The sequence below is a fragment of the Leopardus geoffroyi genome, chromosome A1, assembly GCF_018350155.1.
Source record: "Leopardus geoffroyi isolate Oge1 chromosome A1, O.geoffroyi_Oge1_pat1.0, whole genome shotgun sequence".
NCBI classification, from domain to species: Eukaryota; Metazoa; Chordata; class Mammalia; order Carnivora; family Felidae; genus Leopardus; species Leopardus geoffroyi.
The window spans coordinates 95,082,878-95,104,692 of record NC_059326.1 but is presented as its reverse complement, the minus strand read 5'-3'; the positions used below and the strand labels follow the sequence as shown (position 1 = coordinate 95,104,692).

The 21,815-nt window shown below is 44.1% G+C and overlaps 1 long non-coding RNA gene across 1 annotated transcript in view; it reads right to left on the bottom strand.

Annotated features, from left to right (window-relative positions):
• Window positions 1-15,156: 15,156 nt before the first annotated feature.
• LOC123602142 overlaps window positions 15,157-21,815 on the bottom strand; it is a 31,660-nt gene continuing 25,001 nt past the window's right edge. Inside the window, exons 4-5 of the long non-coding RNA XR_006714384.1 lie at window positions 15,607-15,676; window positions 15,157-15,471 (exon numbers count right to left, since the gene is read on the bottom strand). This is a non-coding gene — a long non-coding RNA (uncharacterized LOC123602142). The remainder of the gene's footprint in view (window positions 15,472-15,606; window positions 15,677-21,815) is intronic.

Genomic DNA, 21,815 nt, shown 5'->3' with positions numbered 1-21,815 from the left:
GATGGCTGACGCCATTTTTCTTTGTGCCCATGGTACAGGGAAAGGCTCTAGTTCTTTACTGGTGAAAATGGCAATGGCAGAAGCAGCAAAAAGACACTATTGTTTTCATTTTGCACTAAGGTCCCCAGACAGAAGCAGGCATTTCTCACATTTGCTTTCTCAAGGCCTTTATTGTCCCAGCTTCCTGTTAAAAATCGAGCTAGTGATGGCAGACCCATGCGATCCCATTAGAATACTGAAAGCAGTGTATTACAGTACCAGGCAGGAGAGTGAGGGCCAGACAATAGGTATAATAGGAAAGTATTAACCCCAAATGAAATCGACAGTAAGCTGCAAATTGCAGAGCCCGGGCTCCGGCCAACACAACGAAGACACAAGTTACCATTGATGGGAGTTTCACAAGCAGGCAAGATCGGAGAGGCTGAGAACAAACAGAGAGGAGACAGAGAGGTTCAGGGACCCCCAGCTTTGTTCCTGCCAGCTCTCCCAGGGAATTCACCACGTCTCTCTAATTTACATTAAGTTGGCGCTATCAGAGACAAGCATAGCCCAGACATTGAAAGAACAGTTTCGAACAGAGCTATTTGGACGAAGAATGCTGGATCCATCAAGTGGAGAAACATGCTCGGAGCCTTTAATCTTTTGTGTGCATGCCCCTGTGTGCATTATCAGCCATAACATCTAATGGTGACTCCTCTCCTTGCCTGAGCAGGGGGAAGCAAGAAGAGACTGTCTTTCAAAAAACAGAGAAGATGAACTTTCGGGTCGGTTTCTTAAGGGCTTCTGGCTAGATTTCCTCCACCTTCAGCGAATCTAAGAGGTCGTTGGCCAGAGAAAGATCAGCAGGTAAACATATAAGAATAAGGGTGAGTGATTCTTCAGCTGGGCCTTGAACATGTCCCAGCGAAAGAATTATGCTGAAATATTTCCAAATTACTAGAGAGCGTGTTTCTAAAGATGTAGACATACAACCATAGGTTCACAGCCTCTGTCCACATTAAACGTTGTCTTAGAGAAGGCAGGCCATCCCTTGTACAGAGATGATTCAAAATTCCCCATAAAGGTATTTATTCCAAGAAAACAAAAACTCACCTTCCCCACATCCTCCTGCCTGGAACAAATGGCAAACCTTCTAGAAAGAGAAGACACATCCTAATGATCTGAGGTACACAAACTTCTCAAAATCAGCCTAGATATTTTCAGCAGAGAAGATGGGTCTATTTATACACCCTTAACTGAAGTCAGGAAGTGGGAAACTGTAAGATTGTTCCCGTCAAACAAAAGACTTTTGCCTTAAGACCTATATAAATAAAATCATAAAACTTTACTGAAGAGCATAAAAGAAGATTTGGATAAATGGGGACATACCGCATTGCTGGACAAGAAGCATCGACGTGATAAAAATGTCAATTCTTCTCAAATTAATCTACAAATTTGGTGCCATCTCAAGTAAAACACCCACGGTTTCTTTCATGGAACAGACAAGGTAATGCTCTGGGTTTCTGTGGAACAGAAAGTGTCCAAAAATAATTAACAATAATTTTTTTAAAAAATGGTTTAAGTAAAGCTATATGAGATAGTGTGTGATTAGCACAAAAAAAGTCAATGAAAACAGCTAATCACAATAATGTACTAAATATCTCCCGTGTATGTATGTGTCTGTGTGTGTGTGTGTTTTGTGTATATATATGGGAAATTACTTCCAATTAGTCAGGGGTGGGGCACCTGGGTGGCTCAATGGGTTATAAGTATCCAACTGTGGTTCAGGTCACGATCTCACAGTTTGTGAGTTCGAACCCCATGTCGGGCTGTCTGCTGTCAGCACAGAGCCTGATTCAGATCCTCTGTCCCCCTCTCTCTCTGCCCTTCCCTACTCATGCTCATTCTCTATCTCAAAAATAAATAAGTAAACTTTAAAACATCAAATTAATGGGGGAAGGAGAATAACCAATGTAAATGTAGTTTTTTACCCATCTTAGGATAGATGGGTAAGAAATATAAGGTCTATCCATACCTTCTAATACAATCCCCCCAAAACAATCAAACATTATCATAAAAGCATCAGGAGATGCAAAATCTAGAAGAAATAGAAAAGACTGACAAATATAACTGTGCAAAACAAACTTGTGATCGTAACAAAATACTGTAAAACAAAAAGACAAGGAATAGATGAGAAGAGAATATTTGGAACATGTATCAGAAAAAGGGATAATACCTCACAATCTAGAAGTAGGTACTGCAAAGCAGTAACAGAGAGCACCATAGTCAAAATGGCAGAAGGTTTGAAAGGCAACCATAGAAGAAACTGGGCAGATGAAATGGAATCTTCCTTGACTCTTCTTTTTCTTTTTTTTTTTTAAGTTTATTTATTTATTTTGAGAGAGAGAGAGAGAGAGAGAGAGAGAGAGAGAGAGAGAGAGAGACAACGTGAGTGGGAGAGGGGCAGAGGCGGGAGAGAGAGACAGAGAGAGACAGAATCCCAAGCAGGCTCTGCATTGTCAGCGCAGAGCCAGATACGGGGCTCAAACCCACGAACCGTAGGATCACGGCTCGAGTCAAAATCAAGAGGCGGATGCTCCACCTGCTAATCCACCCAGGTGTCCCTCCCTTGACACTTCTCTGTCACCTAGCCCTACATGCAATACATGACCAGTTCTTTTCTCTCCAGTTCCACTGCCAGTACCCTAGTTCAGGGTCATCTCTCTCTCCCTTCTACCCTGACAGCCTCCCAATTGAACCCCCTGGCAACTAGTGAGTCCTCCACACTGAAACCAGGCAGAGCCCGATGAAACACATCACCCCCATGCCTGAATCACTCCTTCCATTACTCTTGGGGGTGAGAACCGAGTCTCAGCAGGGTCTACAAGGCCCTACAAAGTCTGGCTCTTACCAGCCACTCTGAGCTTGTCTCCCATGGTGACAGATTTACTCTCTGGATGTTAGCCTTGTTTATTTTTCTCAAATGCATGTACCTCCTCCTATCATGAAGCCTTTTACCAAGCAGCTTCTTCTACCTAAAAAGCTCAGCTGTCCTGGACCCTCTTTTCCCCTCACGCCTGTAGAGGCCAAGGGCAGGCCACTCCTGCATTGAACACAGTTTTGAGTTAAAGGCAATTAGAGCCCAGGGGATTCAAGAAGGGCTCTTTACCGCTCCCCCCTGCACCCCCCCCCCTACCCTCAAGGCCTAAATTTACACGGGAAAGGAGAGCTTATACCAGGAAGACAACTATCAACAAAAGATTCCTCTCTACTTGAGAGACTACCTGCTTCATAAGGCAACCTTTATTTTGCAAGCATCTCCTCTCACATTCTTGCTGATGTATCCTCAGACCTCACCCCTCTCCTTGGCTCAGGATGGCCTCTAAGCCTCGTGGAATTTTGTGTCTGTGTAAACCCCCCCTTATGTACGAAACCAAATTTGATTTTCTGTCAACTCGTCTCCTATCAGTCTGATTCTTAGTCCAGCTAGATGGACCCCAAAGGGGAAAGGAAATCCTTGCTCCTTGACATCCCTATCTTTTCAAGGCACCATCTATCTTCTTCCTGAAAATCTCAATTCAGTGTCATCAGTTCTTCCAGAAAACCTTCCCTGGCGTCTTGGATTAAGCCCTTGTCCCCAGCATAAAGTCTTATAATACATACCTCTCCTTCATGGATGGCATTGCCACATTTGTAATGTTACAGGATTCTTTAATTGATCTCTCTCTCCTGCACTAGGCTGTTAGGCTCCCCAAGAAGAGGGACCGTGTCAGTTTTTGGTCACCACAGTATCCCATTGCCTGGAACATAATAGATGCTCAATATATAATGTTATGAACAAGTGAATTTTTAATAAAAATGCATATATGTATACTTATATATACATAAATTTATGTATATGTATAATTATATATATTTGTATCTATCATTCATATTTATGTGTCAGATGGAAAGTGCTGGAAAGAGCACAGACAGTGTTAGCAGAATTTTTCACTGGGGATTTTTGGAGATTTTTACTCAATTTCACATTTTAATAGTGAGTATCAATTCCATTGGGAAGCTAAAAAAAATGAAGTTATTACCATTTGGAGGAAAATACTCAAAAATTAAAGCTATGTAGCAGCTGGGAAATTTAAAAAATTATCAGATTTGAGATGATGATTCTGTATTCCTTTGTTGTTTTTGTTTTGCTGTGCTTTTTTTTTTTTTTTTTTTTTTTATGTGAGTTGGCCAAAAGCCACTGCTCAGGCCACCCACTCACCTACAGCTGCAGGATTTTCAAGTCACCTCACAGCTTACTACTGCAGGTTAACTTCTCTTGTCACCTCAGTTTTTTTACCCTTATCTGTTGTTGCTTTACTATTGTTATTAGTTTTCTTTCTTCCTTTCTTTTTTCTTTCCCTTTCTTTCTTTCTTTCTTCTTTCTTCTTTCCTTCCTTCCTTCCTTCCTTCCTTCCTTCCTTCCTTCCTTCCTTCCTTCTTTTCATTCAGCAAAGCTCATTTTAATTGCTCACTGCAAATACCACCTACTTACCTGGCAACACAGACTGTCTGCCTGTTTGAAAAAGCGAACCTAATTAGCAATAATGCTAAGAAGAAACTAGAAACAAGAGGGTGGAGGAGGCAATGGAAAGAATCATTGAGAAAAAGTATTTTAAACAGTTTAGAGCAGGGCCCCCAAAAGGCCAAGGTGGCCCTGAGTTTTGAGCGATTGTCGGGCTTCTTAAAGGTGAGGCTTCTCAAATAATTACGGTAGTGGAGCCGGAAAAGGTGTTAATTGACTTGGGGACTCAGGCGGCTTTTCACTTTGCATAATTTACTCCGAGGAAATGAAAGACAGTTGTGGGTTATCCTATATGAGTCCATCACTACTGTAACCCAGGAAGGGACTAGCGTTGTGACAAAAGAAAGTTAATGAAACGAGGATTTTTGATTAAAAGTTTTAGATTCTGGCCTCAGCATTTGTAGGATTTCATTCCCCTTGCAGCGCTGAAAACGATCATGCCCTCTACCACATTTTAACAAAATGAAAGCCATGTACCAATTTTAAATCTTGGAGACCCTTAGCAACCCAGGCATTTGCTCTGATTTTTATAGCTATTATGAAATTATTGCAAACCTCACCTTAAAAAATTAATAAGTGACACTCCGTGAGCATAATTACATTGTTCATCTTTCCATAATCCATAATTCCTCTGCGTGTAATAACATGTGATCGGTCCTTCTGTAACCCAGCTGCTTCACATAATTGCTTGCTGTCCTACTGAGAAAAACTTTTAATAAACGACACATTAAGCAAAATTGTGCAACTCTATTCTCTTAGCTACAAAATCAGAAATGGTTTTTCCCCCAGAATTGAATCCTATGATTCTTTCTCCCTTTTCACAATAGCATTGGTGGGTTGGGGAGGAGTGGGGATTCGAATATTTCAATTAGAACCCCCACAGTTCTCCAGGAATACTACCAGGATTTTGAGACTAATTGAAGAAATAGATAACACGTGTCTTTCCTGCAGCGGCTCTTATTTCCTTAATGGACATTTTTTCAGCAACTTTAAGACATGTTTCCCTTTTGAAATACAACATCACATAATGGGCCCCATCTGGAATGGAATGTGCACAAACTAAGAACTGGGGGAAGAAAATCTTTTTTCCTTTTTTCTTTTTCTTTTGGTCTTTATCTAGGGTAATTGCAATTAGCTACTGTACTATCTATATATGTTACCATGATAGAAAATGAGCAAAGCTTTTCAATGACTAGGAACTCCAAATCTTGAAAAGGTTGATATCCAAGGGGGAAAAAAAAAAATCTTGTGAATTTTGTTTTTCCAGAAGGGAACCGTTTTGTTTTCTATTTAGCTCTATATTACCTTCATGACTGATAGATTGGCTTTTTTTTTTTTTTTTTAATATCCATTTGGAATAACATCTGAACTTTCTAACCCCCTTCTTCAAATTTGGATGAATTCTGTGGTGAATGAATCTTTTCTTTCAGTCAAAAAAACATGGAGAATTTCATGAGGAAAAGTATTCTCTGAAATCTTATCCTAGTGTTGGGGTAAATGAAGACTTGGACAAAGCAGAAGGATTTAAGACCTAGGGACAGAAAAATATTAAATCAGAGCTGCTGACTCCCTTCATTCTGTAATGATTTCCTAGGTCTGCCATGAGAATTGTAGGTATAATTTAAAACACCAAATACCCTGTAGTGCGTGAAAGCCAAGGCCCAACCCTGGAAGTATGGACCAAAGATGACATTTGGGAGGAAGCAACAGACAAATATATGAGGGGATCATTCTCTTGAGAGCGAAATCAGAGAGGGATTCCTAGTCCTGTGTGGAAAAGGGCCCTAAATTTCAAGTCATGGCAGTGGGATAAAATATTAGGTGGTTAAGGGACAACTGGGAGGCTCAGTCTTCGGCCCAGATCATGATCTCCCGGCTCATGAGTTCAAGTCCCGCGTTGGGCTCTGTGATGACGGCCGAGCCTAGACCCTGCTTTGCATTCTGTCTCCCTCTCTCTCTGCCCCTCCCCTGCCTGTGCTCTCTCTCTGTCTCAAAATAAATAAACATCAAAAAAAATTAAAGAAAAATATTAGGTGGGTTAAGTGATATCCCAGCTTTGGCAGATACTGACAGTTAGGATGGGATTGGTGGCCACATTAACACAATTTTGTTCTTGCTCTGCCTTTCTCTGCCATCTGTGGTAAAAACCATGGGACCAATCCTGGAGACGTGTTTCAGGATAAGGCAGTGCGTTCAACCCCTTCCTTTAGTTCTGTTGTACGACATGGTTCCAAATCAACAGCTGTACATCCTGTTTGGGCAGAGTTTTCTCCACCCCTCCCCCAGAAATTAAGGTAAGGTATGCTACCTGGCAAATGAAGAAGAGAGCAGGGGTTAGTTCTAATTAGTTCTAATCAAAGCATTGGGTTTTGAATTCTCCTTGTCATTCTATCTGAAGGCCTTTATAAACCCAACAATCACCTATGACAACCAGAATAAGAAGCCTTCTCATTCTCCTCCAGCCTTTCTATCGAATAGTCTTTGGCGCTGATTGCTAAAATGCAGATCCAATGACAGTGTCTGTGCATGGAAATCACAAGCGTCTTCCAAGATAAAACAGTGAGTGCAAAGCTCAAGAAGCATTAAAAGGAAACTACCTGTATTTTCAGACCTCAAAGGAGTGTATATCTTTGGAAGATAATGACATCTTGGACACAAAAATCACTACTTTACAATAGAAATCTCTGATACTCAATCTGCCTCTGTCAACATATGTTTAGGGCCAACGCATGCTGCTTATTTCATTAAATCACCATGAATCTGGGATTGGAATCGTTACACTATTACAGTGCTGTGCCTTCCTCTAAAGCATTATGTTCCCCTTAAGTGTTTACTTTCATTCTTTATCCCAGCCCTCTATCCTATTTCCCCTCTCTCTGGCAATTATCCATGACAGTAAGAATTGTCTGCTGGTGTCATTTTGTAATCCAGGAATACGGGAGCTCATACAAAAGTTTTACAGTTAACTTTGGGGAATGAGATCAAAAACTCCACCATAACACTCTATGATTGAACAATTATCTACAAAAAAAAAAAAAAAAAAAAACCCCACAAACGTAATAACTGTTGCATGGAAGGCATAGCAAGTCAAAATTTCTCCATTTGTGCGTGGCTGCGATCCTCCTGACGTGTTATCCATCTAACAGCCATAACCTGCAGCCCAGAATAATACCTCCCCCAACTCCAAAATGTGGTAGATCCCAAGGGATTCCTCCGGAGTCACAGACATCCCCTCAGGGTGACATCCCAAGTCAGTGAAACTCAAGTTCCCAGTTAAGAGAGGTGACCACAGGTAAAAGTAATGTTCCAGAATTCATCTTTCAGGAACGGTAAATCTAGAACCTGTGTAATTAACATTTTGCAAATGTTTCCCTCAAGGAGAAAAAAAAAAATTAGATAAACGCTCCATAAATTTTCACAGCGAAAAAGGGCGACGTTCTGACTGCGGCCCACCCACTGCATAAACAAGTGACAGAATGGGCACCATTGGCGAGCCCCTCTGAGGCTTGATTAAAGGCTCACTGCACTTTTCCTAAAAATCTCCGTGTTATCACACACTCTCTGGCAAACCCTGAACCCTGTCATTACCCTCGGCTCAACAACACTCAGAAACCTTGGTCCCCAGGGATGTTGCCATGTTTCACAAAGGGCCGCATTGTGTCTCTAATTCCTACTCTCCTCGCGGTTCATTTTATATGCTCTGCATGTGTGTTTGGATTTTCAGAACATGACTCATACCTTTTACATTCCTCTGCAACCCTACCAATGGAGAAAAGGAGTGATGGGTTGGCTGATTGGAAGTGAAAGAAGGTGTCCTTCTCTCCCTGGACAGTATGACTTTTTAAAGGATGCACTAAGTGACTTCCCGGCTCACCAAGATCAATGCGATGTGACATCTGAGAAGGGACAGGAGTAGTGGGTGTTCTCCTTATGTTATTTTTAGACAGCTCATCATTTCTTCCACTGACAGAAATAAAGCTTTTTTTCTCCCCCGTCTTTCTCTCAATAGAATAACAGAGCAACATGGAATAAGTCTAGCTCCGTTAGCTCTCCCACACAATTGCATCTAACCGAAAGATTTCGCTAAGCCACCTATTTAGCGTCATAGTCAAAACACATTGAACATGATTCTGTTATCAGTGTTCGGCCCTGAGAGGCTGCGGAATTTTTAAGGAATATGTAAATTTTTCACACTTTTGTCAGGAAGTGAAGACAATTTTTTCTCTGGATCCAGTTGGAAACCCTCTTCATTATTTGAAAGAGTGCCTTCTGGAAGAGGAGGAGCCTTGCCCAGGGAATTGGGGGTGGTGGGAGGACGCTGCCCTGCTTGAGACAAGGAAATGAAATCTGTTCTTCGGCTCCCTTAATGGTAAGGGACAAGGGATGTGGGAAACGAGAAGGGTCAGGGAGAAGAGTCAGCTTTTGGAAAGAGGCTCTCAATCTCTCCTGGAAAGGAGTGGTCACTCAAGATGTGTCCGGAACGGAGTACTGTCTTCACTGTTGCCGAACAAACGGAGTCCCACCTGCACACCCAGTGCACTCTCCCCCATTCCTACATGATCGACCTCACGTTTGGGATGGAAAATGGGGACTGTTGGGATCAGAGAGGCTGAGTTTCTCTGTGCTGTCTCTCTAGGTCACACGGTAACGAGTCTGCCTGTCGGCCGCAGAAACCCCAAGACAGAAACGAGAAAAACTTGTGTAACCATCAGAAACCTGGGGAACTTGTAGAAATCTTGCAGAGACTTGGGGTGCTCAGAGACCCGGGTAATCTGACTCAGATCTATAAGAGCAGAGAGGTTCCAGCTACATCTGGATTACACTTTTCCCCTCTCTCTCGGTATTTACACAACCTTTTTATATTTCGTAGGCGTATGTCCTGCGCACACGTAGGTTTGGGTCTGTCCATGCACGTGTGTGTGAGAGAGAACATTTACAGCAGGATCTGACCCAAGACGGGGAGCTCACTGCTCTTTTCCATTCTTCTTTTTTCCCTAAGAGCGTGGTTAGTTTGAGACAAATCTGTTAAAAAACTTGGGTGAAAACCCTGGGGCCTACAGAGAAAACTTGGCTTGTCATTGAACATTCCAATTGTCCTGGGGTGGAAGGCTCTGACATCATTGGAATCATAATGCTTTTTTGTTCTTTTATTCTTTGGACTTACGTCTTTTATACTTTTCAAAGGACTTTCATATCCTTTATGTCATCTCACACTGACGACATCCCTGCAGGGTGGAAGGACAGGTATTATTATAATAACTCAGCCACTCTTCCAACAACAGTCATCATTCACGACTGAGGCCCCAGAGCCCACAGCAGGAAAAGCAACCGAATCACTTTATGGCCTCCCGATCCCCACCCAGCAAGGTCCTCTGAGGCCGACTGTGTGACCAGGCTTCGCAAGCGGCCCTAGGAAAGAGTCCCAATCAAAGGGCAGCCTGCCTGATGGTCAGATGCCAACAGCTCCGCCTGGTAGGAGCTGGGTGGGTTGGGGAGAGAGATGCTCTCCTGTACGATGACTTCTCTTCTTTTGAGTCTACTAGAGCACGTGAGTTAGAGACATGGGGTGGGGGTGGGGGGCTCGCCAGCGTGTTTGCTGCCTTCCTTCGGTCTGGGAGATAGAATGCAATGGGACAGGATGAGAAAGAACATTCCCTCTTTTTTCGTTTAGAGCTCTTTCTTTGGTAAAGCAGCAAGAAAGCAAAACTCTCTAGATTTCGAGGAAAGATGCATAATGTTCTTTTCTTTTGTCCTTTCCCAGCCGGTGACGAACATGCGTCTGTAGAGCAAATGGCTGGACTATTTCATGGCCCCAGTGAGTCATTTTATGTTCTTCAGGAACTTCTGTGTTCACAGCATGAATTTAAAAACAATGCGCAGGGGACGCCTGGGCGGCTCGGCCGCTTGAGAGTCTGACCCTTGATTTCGGCTCAGGTCACGATCCCAGGGTCGTGGGATGGGTCCCCACGTTGGGCTCTGTACTCAGCGGGGAGCCCGCTCGAGATTCTCTTTCTTCCCCTCTGTCCCTCTCCCCCGCTTGTGTGTGTGCGCACTCTCTCTCTCTCTCTCAAAATAAAATAAAATAAACCATAAATAAGTTAACTAATTACAAAAATAAAAATGTGTAAAGTTATCAACCTAGTACCTGCTACACAGTAACAGTTCAGTAAGTGTCATCTATTGCTATAATGATATGCATAATTATATATATACATATGTACGTGTGTGTGTGTGTGTGTGTATAAAATTTACTCTCTGCAACAGAGTAAAGGTTGGTATGTCTCTTGAAGCGGCAGGAGGTGCCACATAGTACTTCCGTGCCTAGGCGTGTCTAGATACGGCTCATAATTTGAAATTGGCAAAACCAGCGTCCTACCTGTCCAGGAACTGGGGTGAGCCCAGCCCGCATGGAGAGGCCACTGGGTGTAAGATTACCACCAACCCTGCTGGACCCACTAACGCAGGGGGAGCACACCTGCAAGCAGACACCATTACTTGGCACTAACACGTGAAACCCTTCATTAGGGGCAGGGAAGCAGTGTGACCGACTCGAACAGGCCTATTCACATTTGTTGGATCATCCCCCACACAATTCCAAAGGCAAGAGCCTGCAGCCATTTTTAAATGTATCCATTTCACAGCCAAGCGAAAATGTTTCTGTACCAAGAATAATCTTACATTAAATTTCTCTTTTTTTTTTTTTTTTTTCCAGCAGCCTAAATTTAACCAGGGGGAATTCTTTTTTTAGACGCTATTCTATTCAACCTTTAAAAATGAAGGATCCGAATTTAATGTGAAATCTGCATTTCATCAAAGATGGGACGCCGCGTCCTTGGCTTAATTATTCTTTGGAAATCGAACATCTTTACTACTGCATGCTTAACAGGTAGAAGGAAAAACAAACTGCAGACGATGTGATTCAGGCCTGAGGGACTGGAGGCACTGTTTCCATCTACACTGATATCGCAAGGGGAACCCCCTTTGCACTGATAATACTCACATGCTGAACTAGCACGCGGTATAATAGTCAGTGATAATGTCGCTCGATGTCTACCCTTAGAAAGAGCATGAATCAGTAGAATAATAACACTCCCCAATTACATGACACTTTGCTTTATAACCCCCCCCCCATAATATGGATCTCTCCATTTTATTCTTTTATTAGCCCCTGGAGGGGAGAGTCACCAGGGCTCAGGGAAGAGAGATTACCGTAGGTGGTGAAGTCAAGATTTGCATCTTACCCTTCTAGAGCACTTCTCTTTCCGTGGTGCAGCTTCCTGATGAACACTGAGAGTTTTGTGAATGGGGGGGAAGGAGGTGTAGTAACTGTACCTCGGGAAACAGCTTCGTGAAAAAACAGAGGAAGAACTGAGGGATGAAAGTCAAACTCAGCCGGAGCCTTGATTATGCTTTTGAGGCCTCAGGGTGACCTGGGACAAGTGCCTTAAATATCCACTGCCTCTGGTTTTCATCTCGCAGGAGGGAATGTTAATTCTAGTTCTTTCCACCTCATCAAGTTTTTAAGTAAAGAAGGAGCTAATGAATATGAAACTGTTTTAAAAGGTATTAACTCTTTTCAAAATGTAGGCACTGGGAGATGATTTTTGAAATAAAGTATATTGCTAGTTAACAGAAGCAGTTGGATCAAATGAATGTACTCAAGGCCTAGGAGGTCCAGTCTACTCCTGGCCATTTAGATGCCTCCAGAAACCAGTGATGGAGCGGGCACCCGGTCTCTGTGCCGTTTCACTTGCATTTCCCTTTTGATGCTAAAAGGTAGAGATTTACCTTGGGAAACTCCTCCCTCTGGATCCAGACAAGAAGGGAGCTTCGTCAAGGAATCCACCCTCCCTGGGCACGGGCACCCTGCACAGAAATCGGAGACTGAGCAGAAGGTTATGGTACCTAAGAAGGGTTGGTGCCCATCAGCCTGCAGTGGAGGCTCAGAAGAGGCCTCCCTGCCTCCAGTCTTCCGACAGTTCCTTACTCCTCTGCCTGCCCTGCCTGGTTTCTCAGCCTTCCTTTTGATTCTGGAAATTCTCCCACACCCTTGTAGGAAATCCCATCCATGCCCTCTTAGGGGTTGTTTTACACCACTGAGTCTAAGAGGGGCTTGCCAGGTCACCATAGTTATCAGGACAGAAGATTTCTTGAAAGTGGGACTATTAGAACCCCGTCAATGTTTAGACACGAACAACCTGTTCTTTGAGTTGGCCAGGGTTAGTCCCAGCAACTTGCAAAGAAAACACCCTAATGGTGAAAGCTGCAACACTAACAGATCGTTGCAGCCAGAGGAAGGCGGACAGAAGAGTGACGATCAAGAAAATCAAACCATTTGGTCACCTAGGAATCTACTGCGAAACAAAAGGCTGGCAAGTCAGGTAAAAGAGCCGCCAAGAAGTCTACAACCACCATTCCTGAAAAAGTCTCCTTTTTTCTTCCTTTGCCAAGTCCATAAAAGTTTAAAAGATCAAAATAAAAATATTACGGTTATGACAAAAATTAGTTTCAAACTAAATTACACTGTGTGTGTGTGTGTGTGTGTGTGTGTGTGTGTGTTCTAAAAAATTTTTTGTGTGGCCACGTAAAGAGTACTGTTCAGTGTTATTAGTTTTATAAGAAATGTACTAGTAACTCTGCTAAGGAAGTTGTCAACTTTTTGTTTTTTTAAACTTTTTTTTTAAATGTTTATTTTTGGCAGAGAGAGAGAGAGACATAGAGCATGAGCGGGGGAGGGGCAGAGAGAGAGAGGGAGACACAGAATCTGAAGTAGGCTCCACGCTCTGAGCTGCCAGCACAGAGCCCGACACAGGGCTCGAACTCACAGACTGCGAGATCATGACCTGAGCCGAAGTCGGACGCTAAACCGACCAAGCCACCCAGGCACCCCAGTTGTCAACTTTTTGTATGAAAGTTAACTCTGAGGGCGCGTGGGTGGCTCAGTTGGTTAAGCGTCCGACTTCAGCTCAGGTCATGATCTCACGGGTCCTGAGTTCGAGCCCTGCATCGGACAGCTCGGGGTCTGGAGACTGCTTTGGATTCTGTGTCTCCCTCTCTCTGACCCTTGCTCCACTCGCTCTCTGTCTCTCTCTCTCAAAAATACAATATTAAAAAAGGAAGGAAGGAAGGAAGGAAGGAAGGAAGGAAGGAAGGAAGGAAGGAAGGAGGGAGGGAGGGAAGGAAGGAAGGAAGTTAACTCTCTTCAAGACTCGGTTCTGCTAAAGTGTATTTGATGGTACGGGGTCATCACGGAATGAAATAGCAAGGAAGAACCGCTTTCCAAAACCTTTGAAATGTCCTGGAATCAGATAAATAAATATCTAGAGATACTTCCACAAGACTGTTCAACAGCCAGAACATCAAACATGAAAGGGAAATTCAACAGGTTCCCCGCACAATAAAATCACCACCCTCATTTAGTATCACGCTGTCTTCACACCTAAACATTGACATATTCCCTCTTTCAAGAAATCTTCTGTTCTGATAACTACTGCAACCTGGCAAGCCCCTCTTAGACTCAGTGGTGTAAAACAACCATTTTCTAATGTTCCCAAATTCCGTGGGTCGGGAATTTGGAGTGTAGCCAGGATGGCTTGACTCTGCTCCGGGATGTCTGATGCCCAAGCTGGGAAGCCGTGGTCATGGGGGCGAGAATCGTGTGAAGGTGCCTTCCCTCACACGTCCACCGAGAATGCTGGCTGTCAGCCAGGACCTCACCTGGGAATGTCAACCAGAGCATACACAAGTAGGCTTTCCATGTGGCCTGGGCTTTCTCGCAGCCTCAGGGCAACTGGACTTCTCACATGTTGGCTCAGGACTTTTTCCATGATATCCCAGCCAACAGGGTGGGAACTCAATCTCATTTTCTGGGCTAGCCTCCGGAGTTACACGGCGCCATTTCTGCTGGGCCCAAATGAGTGACAAGCCCATTTAAGAGAAGAACACACCAACTTCCACTCTGAATGGGAAGAGTAACAAAGTCTCCTGATAAAAGACCAGGTGGGATGGGAGAGATTGTGTGGCCACCCTTGGAAGATACAATCTGTCACATCATCAGGGATCTCTTCTTTCCAGCTAGAAATAAGCTCTCCTTCTGTAAATTCTCACAACGCTCTATTTTCGAACTGAGGCTTACAGATTTCCATCTTACACTGTAATTACCATGGAACATGGGCCATCTTCACCATTCCATGAGCTCCTAGGGTTTTCTTTCCTTTTTTTGGATCTTCACGGTAGCTTACAGAGCTCCTGGCACTTAGAAAATGCTCAATAAGGTTTACTGAAGAAATGTGTTTGTTTTTTTTTTTTTAACCAGTTTCAGATGGGACTACAGCTGACCCTTGAACAGCACAGCGTTGGGATGCCAAGCCCCGGCCCGATGCAGGTGGAAATTCACATAGAAATCCTGACTCCCCCAAAACTTTACTAATAGTTTTCAACTGACCAAAAGCCTTAGAGATAACATAAAGTGTGGATCAATACATATCTTGCATGTGATATGTATTATATACTGAGATCTTACCAATAATTCCCAATTTTGTGTTACTTTTTAGAGTATTTCTAGGCTATGTGCTTCACCTGGGAGTTTTTTCAAATTGTGGCAAAATCTCCCCCAAATTTCCCAATATATTTATTGAAAAAACACCCGCGTGTAAGTGGACTCACACTGTGAGCTCAAGGGCCAACTGTATTAGCTACCTAGGAGACACTCACAAGTGCTTTTGGAAAGAAGGGAGGGATGAAGGAAGGGAGAGCGGGAGGGAGGGAAAGGAGTGGGGGGAAGGGAAGACGATGCAAGGCAAACAGGCAGGCATAACTGTTTGAAGTGAATCGTTCATTCTCGAAACATTTACATTGCTGCATTTAAAATTTTCTCTGGAGGACAAAAGATCCAGTTCTCCACCTTTCATGTACACAGCTAAAGATCCCTAGGGAAAAAACACACAATCATGCTGACAGGTGTCATTTCAAACCCAGGACTGTGAACATCAAGGAGGCACTTGTGCCGTGCTTCCCTAACCCATTCGTGTCCCTCCCTTCCCTCACAGGTGTCTATTTCATACCTTCTCCTCTCGTCTCAACCTTCAACATCTTCTCCAACATCTTTGTTTTCGGTCAATGACCTCCTTCCTTCTGTGAACAACAAAACGATGCAAAGGGAGAGCTGCAGAGACCCCTCCCCTCTTATCATCCAGCCGGGCCTCCATGCAGAGGCCCTCTGTCTTCCCACCGCTGCCATACATGGACCATCTATGCCCCATTCCAAAGCCAGTCCCGCTGCTCTAATGCTGGACTCTAGTCCCACCTACCATGATGCTCCCAAAAGTCCCACCCCCATCCCCCTGCACCAACAATGTCAGTCGTTGTGTCAATATGCTGGTATTTCTCTCTTCTTAAAAAGATATCTGGCTTCACCATAATTCACCAACGGCCCATTTGTTTTCTGTCCTTCATAAAAAAAAAAAAAAGTAGTTGAAAGTTGTTTATACTTATTGTTTTATCTACATCTTCTCAAAGTGTCTCTTAAACTCACCCCAATCAGGTTTTCACCCCTACCACAAAATGTTCTTGTCAAGGTCACCCTTGGACCATCTCAGGACCAAATCCAATTTCCAATCCCCAGTCCCCATATTGCTTGACCCATCGGCAGCATCCGATGCATATCCGTAATTGACTTGGTTTCCAAAACACTATATTTCCCCCTCCCCCCAGCTACCTCCCCCACTCTCCTTCTGTATCTCCTTTCTTGGTTCCTTCTCCTCTTCTTCTTTGCATTTAATGTTTGGAGCTCGAAGCTCAGACCTTGAATTCTTCTCCATCTCCCCTCGTTACCTTGTCCAGTTTCTAGTCGCAAAGCTTTAAATTACCATCTCTACATGGGAAAGAGCTCCCAGAATTTATCTCCGCCCACAACTCTCGTCCAAACTCCAGACTCAACATCTCTGCTTTAGATGTCTAGGAGGTAGCTTGTACTTAACGTGCCCAGTAGTGCTCGTGTAGTCTCTCCCACCTCAGTTGATGGTAAACTCCAATCTTGAAAATGCTTACACCAAAAACACTGCAGTCATTCTTGCCTTCTCTTACATTTTATATCCATTATATCGGGAAGTCCTGTATCCAGACTGTGACGACTTCTCTCCACTGTTTCAAGCTACTACCATCCCTTGGCTATTGGAATTGCCTCCTAACTGGTCTCCTCCCCCCACCCCCCCCCCCCCAGCTCCTGCGTCCCTACTGTCTGTTAGCAACAGTGCAACCAACATGGTTAGTTAAAATATCAGTCATATCCCATCTCTCCTCTGGTTAAAGCCCTGCAACACCTCCCCATTTCAATCAGAGGGAAAGCTAGAGTCTAAACAATGACCAACAAGCCACTACATGGCCCGACTCCTGGTTACTTCTCTGACTTCACCTTTTATTGTTCCCCGCCTCCTCCACTGGTCTTGTTCTTTACTTTGAATGTTCCAGGCATGATCCCACATTAGGTCTTTGCCTTGGCTCGTCCCTCTTTGTGGACTGCTCTTCTTTGGAATATGTGAATGGCTTATTCCCTTATTGCCTACAAATCTTTATTCAAATGCCATCTTTTTTGTGAGTCTACCCTGAACACTCATTTCAACCTTCAGTGACCTGCCCCTGGGCATTCCCAATCTCTCTTACCCTGCTCTGTTTCTTTGGTATCATTTATCATTGTCTAACAGACTATTTAATTTCCCCATTTATTATTTATCATGTCTACTGTTTGTTCTGTATCACTCCCTGCTAGAACATAAGCCTCAGAAGAGCAGAGCCTTTTGTCTGTTTTGTTCACGGACGTGTCGTGAGCCCTTAGAGTACTGCCTGGCACATAGTAGGTGCTCAATGAATAATTTTTGAAAGAATAGTGTGAAGACAAAAATCTGTGCAGAAATGGAGTAGAAGAGGGGCACCTGGGTGGCTCAGTCACCCAGAGTGTCTGACTCTTGATTTGGGCTCAGGTCATGATCCCAGGGTCATGGGATTGAGCCCTGCATCAGGTTCTGCACTCTCTCTCTCTCTCTCTCTCTCCCTCTCCCCCCTCCCTTCCTCCCTCCCTCAAAAAAAAAAAAAAAAAAAAAAGAAAAGAAAAAGGGAGTAGAAGAGAACGTACATGGTGTGATTTTAGGGACATTGTGGCATTTCTTTTGTCCCAAAGTAGCTTGCCCAACACAATACCAAGGCGTGACCACCCTTCCTTCTCTGGCTTACAAGTGCCACCTTTAGACTCAGTCATTATTAGTCCAGAATAGTGCAGTCAATAGCTAAAACACACACTCATTCTGACGTGTTGGTAGGAGCTCATAGCAAAGTTGGGATGGGATTGGCAAAGAAGTGAGGGAGACAAGAGACAGGGTGTTAAAGTCAAAGGGCATTGGACTGCAGTGTTTGGCCGGCTCAGTCCAGAGAGCACACGACTCTTAATCTCAGGGTTGTTAAGTCTGATGCCCACATCAGGTGTAGAGATTACTTAAAAATAAAATCTAATAAAAAAGGGGGGGCACTGGACTTTGGAAGAGTTCTATAATCTCCTTTCCTCACCTGAAAAACTGAAGAGGTGGATTGTGATCACTGTGTTTCCTCCATGCAGTGAAGTACAATAAAAAGCCATCTTATTGGAAGTCAGACAGCTAGACTCAAATTCTAGCTTTCTCACTCAGAAGCCTGAGAACACCACCTAACTTCCCTGTCCGCCCTGACCAATGAGCAACATGAAGGCTCCCAGACCATGAAAGACAATGCCTGGGGTGTGTCCTCAGAAACAGAAGTTAAAGGATTTCGGAGGCACTGAAAGATAAACATGGCTGCCTCCATCCTTAAGCCTTGCTCTGTAGTCTACATATGGCCAAGACAAATATAGTCTCCCCGGTCTTTAAAACATCGTAGCGTTACAAAGAGGACATGTGACATGGAAAGGGGCTAAGACGCTCTTACCTTGTCATCCATTTATTAACTGTGACTATGATGAAAACCTAGAGGGAAACATGTCCTTACAGTAGACCCTGGGGCCCAGGACTATAACTTTAAGTCAAAGGAGACTCAGAGGCGGTACTGTAAAACCCAGCCAGGCCAATCCCCCGGGGTCCTTTTAAGGAACACAGGCATCAGAACCATGTGTCCGCGGCCCTACGGCACAAGTCAAAACAAGTCAGCTCAACAAGACTTTCATTTAGAGCTAATTCACCCTCTCCTGTAAATAAGGTCTAAGGTAGTCATGAACTGGCTAATGTAGCTTGTTCATATTCTTCCAAAATTTTTCACGGACTAGATCACTTTCAGAATAGCTACAGTCAAATGGTACCCAACAAACGTCCCCTCTCATGCTCTTCCCCACCCTCCCTTCCTGCCTCCCTCCGTGCCTCCAAGAATTGGCGTGGAAACCATCACGGCATTATGTGTAGAATCAAGAAACTAAGGCGGTGTTAACAAAAAGAAGCCAGACACCACAAACTGCATCCTGTATGATTGCCATTTATACGAAGTTCAAAACTCAGCGAAACTAATGTAGGAGGTGAGAGGTCAAGGTCATAGCTCAGTTAGTGGTGGCTGCTATTATAAGCACCTGCTAGGGAGTTTCTAGAGTGCTGGTAATGTTCTCCCTCTTCATCTGGGCGATAGTCACATTATAATATACTTTTCCATAGGTTCATTCTACTTCATGTAAAAAACAAACTGGGAAGTGTTTTTGAGGGAAACAGCCTCCTTCATATTATCAGTGAGCCCACAGTTCAATCACACTACAGTGAATATGGTGTCTGTTCTGTTCCAAAATTAAGTATATGGCCTACAGAAAAAAAAAAGTCACAAAAATTAGTAAAAAATCTATCATACCATCACATATTTGAAAATCAGCATGGGGGCACCTGGGTAGGTCAGGTGGCTGAGCGTCCGACTTCGGCTCAGGTCATGATCTCATGGGTCGTGACTTGGAGCCCCACATCGGGCTCGCTGCTGTCAGTACAGAGCTCGCTTTGGGTCCTTTGTCCCCCTTTCTCTGCCCCTCCCCTGCTTATGCTCTCTCTCTCAAAAAATCAATAAAACATTTAAATAAAATAATGTAAAGCAAAAAATAAAAAAAATCAGCTTGGAGGTCTGTAATATTCTAGTATCAAATTATTCATGTCTCAAATAGAAAATCTCCAATGTTCACATTTATTTTTAAATTTTGTTTTTTTGTTTTAGAGACAGCATGAGCAGGGAAAAGGGGCAGAGGGAGAGAGAGACTTAAGCAGGCTCCACACCCAGGGTGGAGGCTGACATGTGGCTCAATCCCACAACTCTGATCATGACCTGAGCCAAAATCAAGAGCAGGACATTCAACCGACTGAGCCACCCAGATGCCCCACAAATGTTCACATTAAGCTGGCAGCTACTGCCTACTAAAATACTGACTATATGCAATGCAGGCATTCAATCAGTGTTTGAAAGTTTTGGCAAAGCCAAAGCACGGCCTGAGAACAAAGGAGAAATTGATTTCTAATAGATGTTCTGAGATGTGTTGCTGAAAAATCCCATACTATAATACTTCAACAAAAACTGTGGTATGGAGGGGTACCTGGATGACTCAGTAGGTTAAGTGTCCCACTCTTGACTTCGCCTCAGGTCATGATCTCATGGTTCCTGGGGTTGGAGCCCCATGACAGCATGGAGCCTCCCTGGGATTCTGCCTCCCATTCTCTCTCTCTCTCTCTCTCTGCCCCTCCCCTGCTTTCTCTCTCTCTCTCTCTCTCTCTCTCTCTCTCACAAAATAAATAAAATGAAGATTTAAAAAAATTGTGATATGGAAACTCTCCTCCCTGCCCAGATTCTGAACCAGTGAGTATGGAGAGATGCCTCTGGTGGAAGAGAAGAGAGCTTCTCCAGGAGAAAGAAGGAAGGAAGGAGAAACTCACCAAACAGGTAATTTCACAGCATCTTCTATTCCCCCGGGGAAGGAATGAGCCAAGGCCAAGATGGCAGCACTGATGCTCTTCTAGTCTCGTGGAAGGAAGCATAGTGGGGTCCAAACTCCCTCACTTACAGATACCAAGATTTGATTAGTAAGTTAAAAGGTGGCTTTTAATGAGGTGGCTGTTGCTAAAAGGACATTCCACAGATCCAGTCTTCCACAGAGGTGGGTGCCGGCCCCAGTGCTGCTTTTTCCTATCTTTCCCCGAATGTTTTAAGGGGACCATCCTGGGGGGCACCTGGGTGTCTCAGTCGGTGAAGCATCCGACTCTTGATTTCAGCTCAGGTCATGATCTCAGGGTTCTTGGGTTTGAGCCCCGTGCCGGGCTCTGCACTAACAGTGTGGAGCCTGCTTGGGATTCTCTCTCTCCCTCTCTCTGCCCCTCTCCCGCTCCCTCTCTTGTGCTCACCCTCTCTCTCAAAATAAATAAAATTAAAAAAAAAAAAAAAGAAAAGGGGAACCATCCTGGCGTGCATGAGGGGTGCCCTCGTGGAATCCAGAGAGACGAACTCTGTGCTGGGCAGAGCTGGGTGACAGGTTTATGACAGCAGGAACTCGGGGGCCAGAACAAAGGAGAGGCAGTGTGATAAGGAGCCAGACCTGCCTGGGCTCAGGGACCTGCCTGCTCAAGTACCTGGAACTCCACCAGCCCAGGCAGGGAGCGTAAACTCTGTGTGTCTCAGGCTCCTCACCAGCAAAACAGGATAAACACAACCATCTCATGGGTTTATCATCAAGTTTAAATGACCGTATGTACATAAAGCACTTAAAACACCTGGCACACAGAAAATGTTATACAATTTTGGCTGTTATTCATATCATTGCACTAAATAATAATGTAATATAAAAGGCAGGACACATTTGGAAGCCTGGAAATATACATGCTTTGGTTGTTTTGATTTGCTTTTCTAACCGATCAAGGGAGAAAGTTAATAGGGATGCCCAGATGTATCAGTTGAACCATGTAAAACAGGTGATTTGGGGCCAATTGTGTTGTTGTTGTTGTTGTTGTTGTTGTTGTTGTTGTTCTTTGCCTATGCAACAGCACTTTCATGTGATTTGAACTATTATCAAGAGGGGGGATATGAATGTGGGGTTTTTCCTGTTTTTTGAACTGTCTGGGCCCCTCTTGAACCTAAGGCCAAGAAGTGCTTATGGATTTGCAGTCCCAGGGCTCAGCCATTAGGCATCCTCTACCCTCAGATGCCGCTGGCAAAGGTGTGCAGCCGGCCACAGCCACACTGGGAGACCCTTTCTTCTCGCCTGAGCTTTTAGGCGGGCAGGGAGGCGGACAGGGCCCGAAGGCAT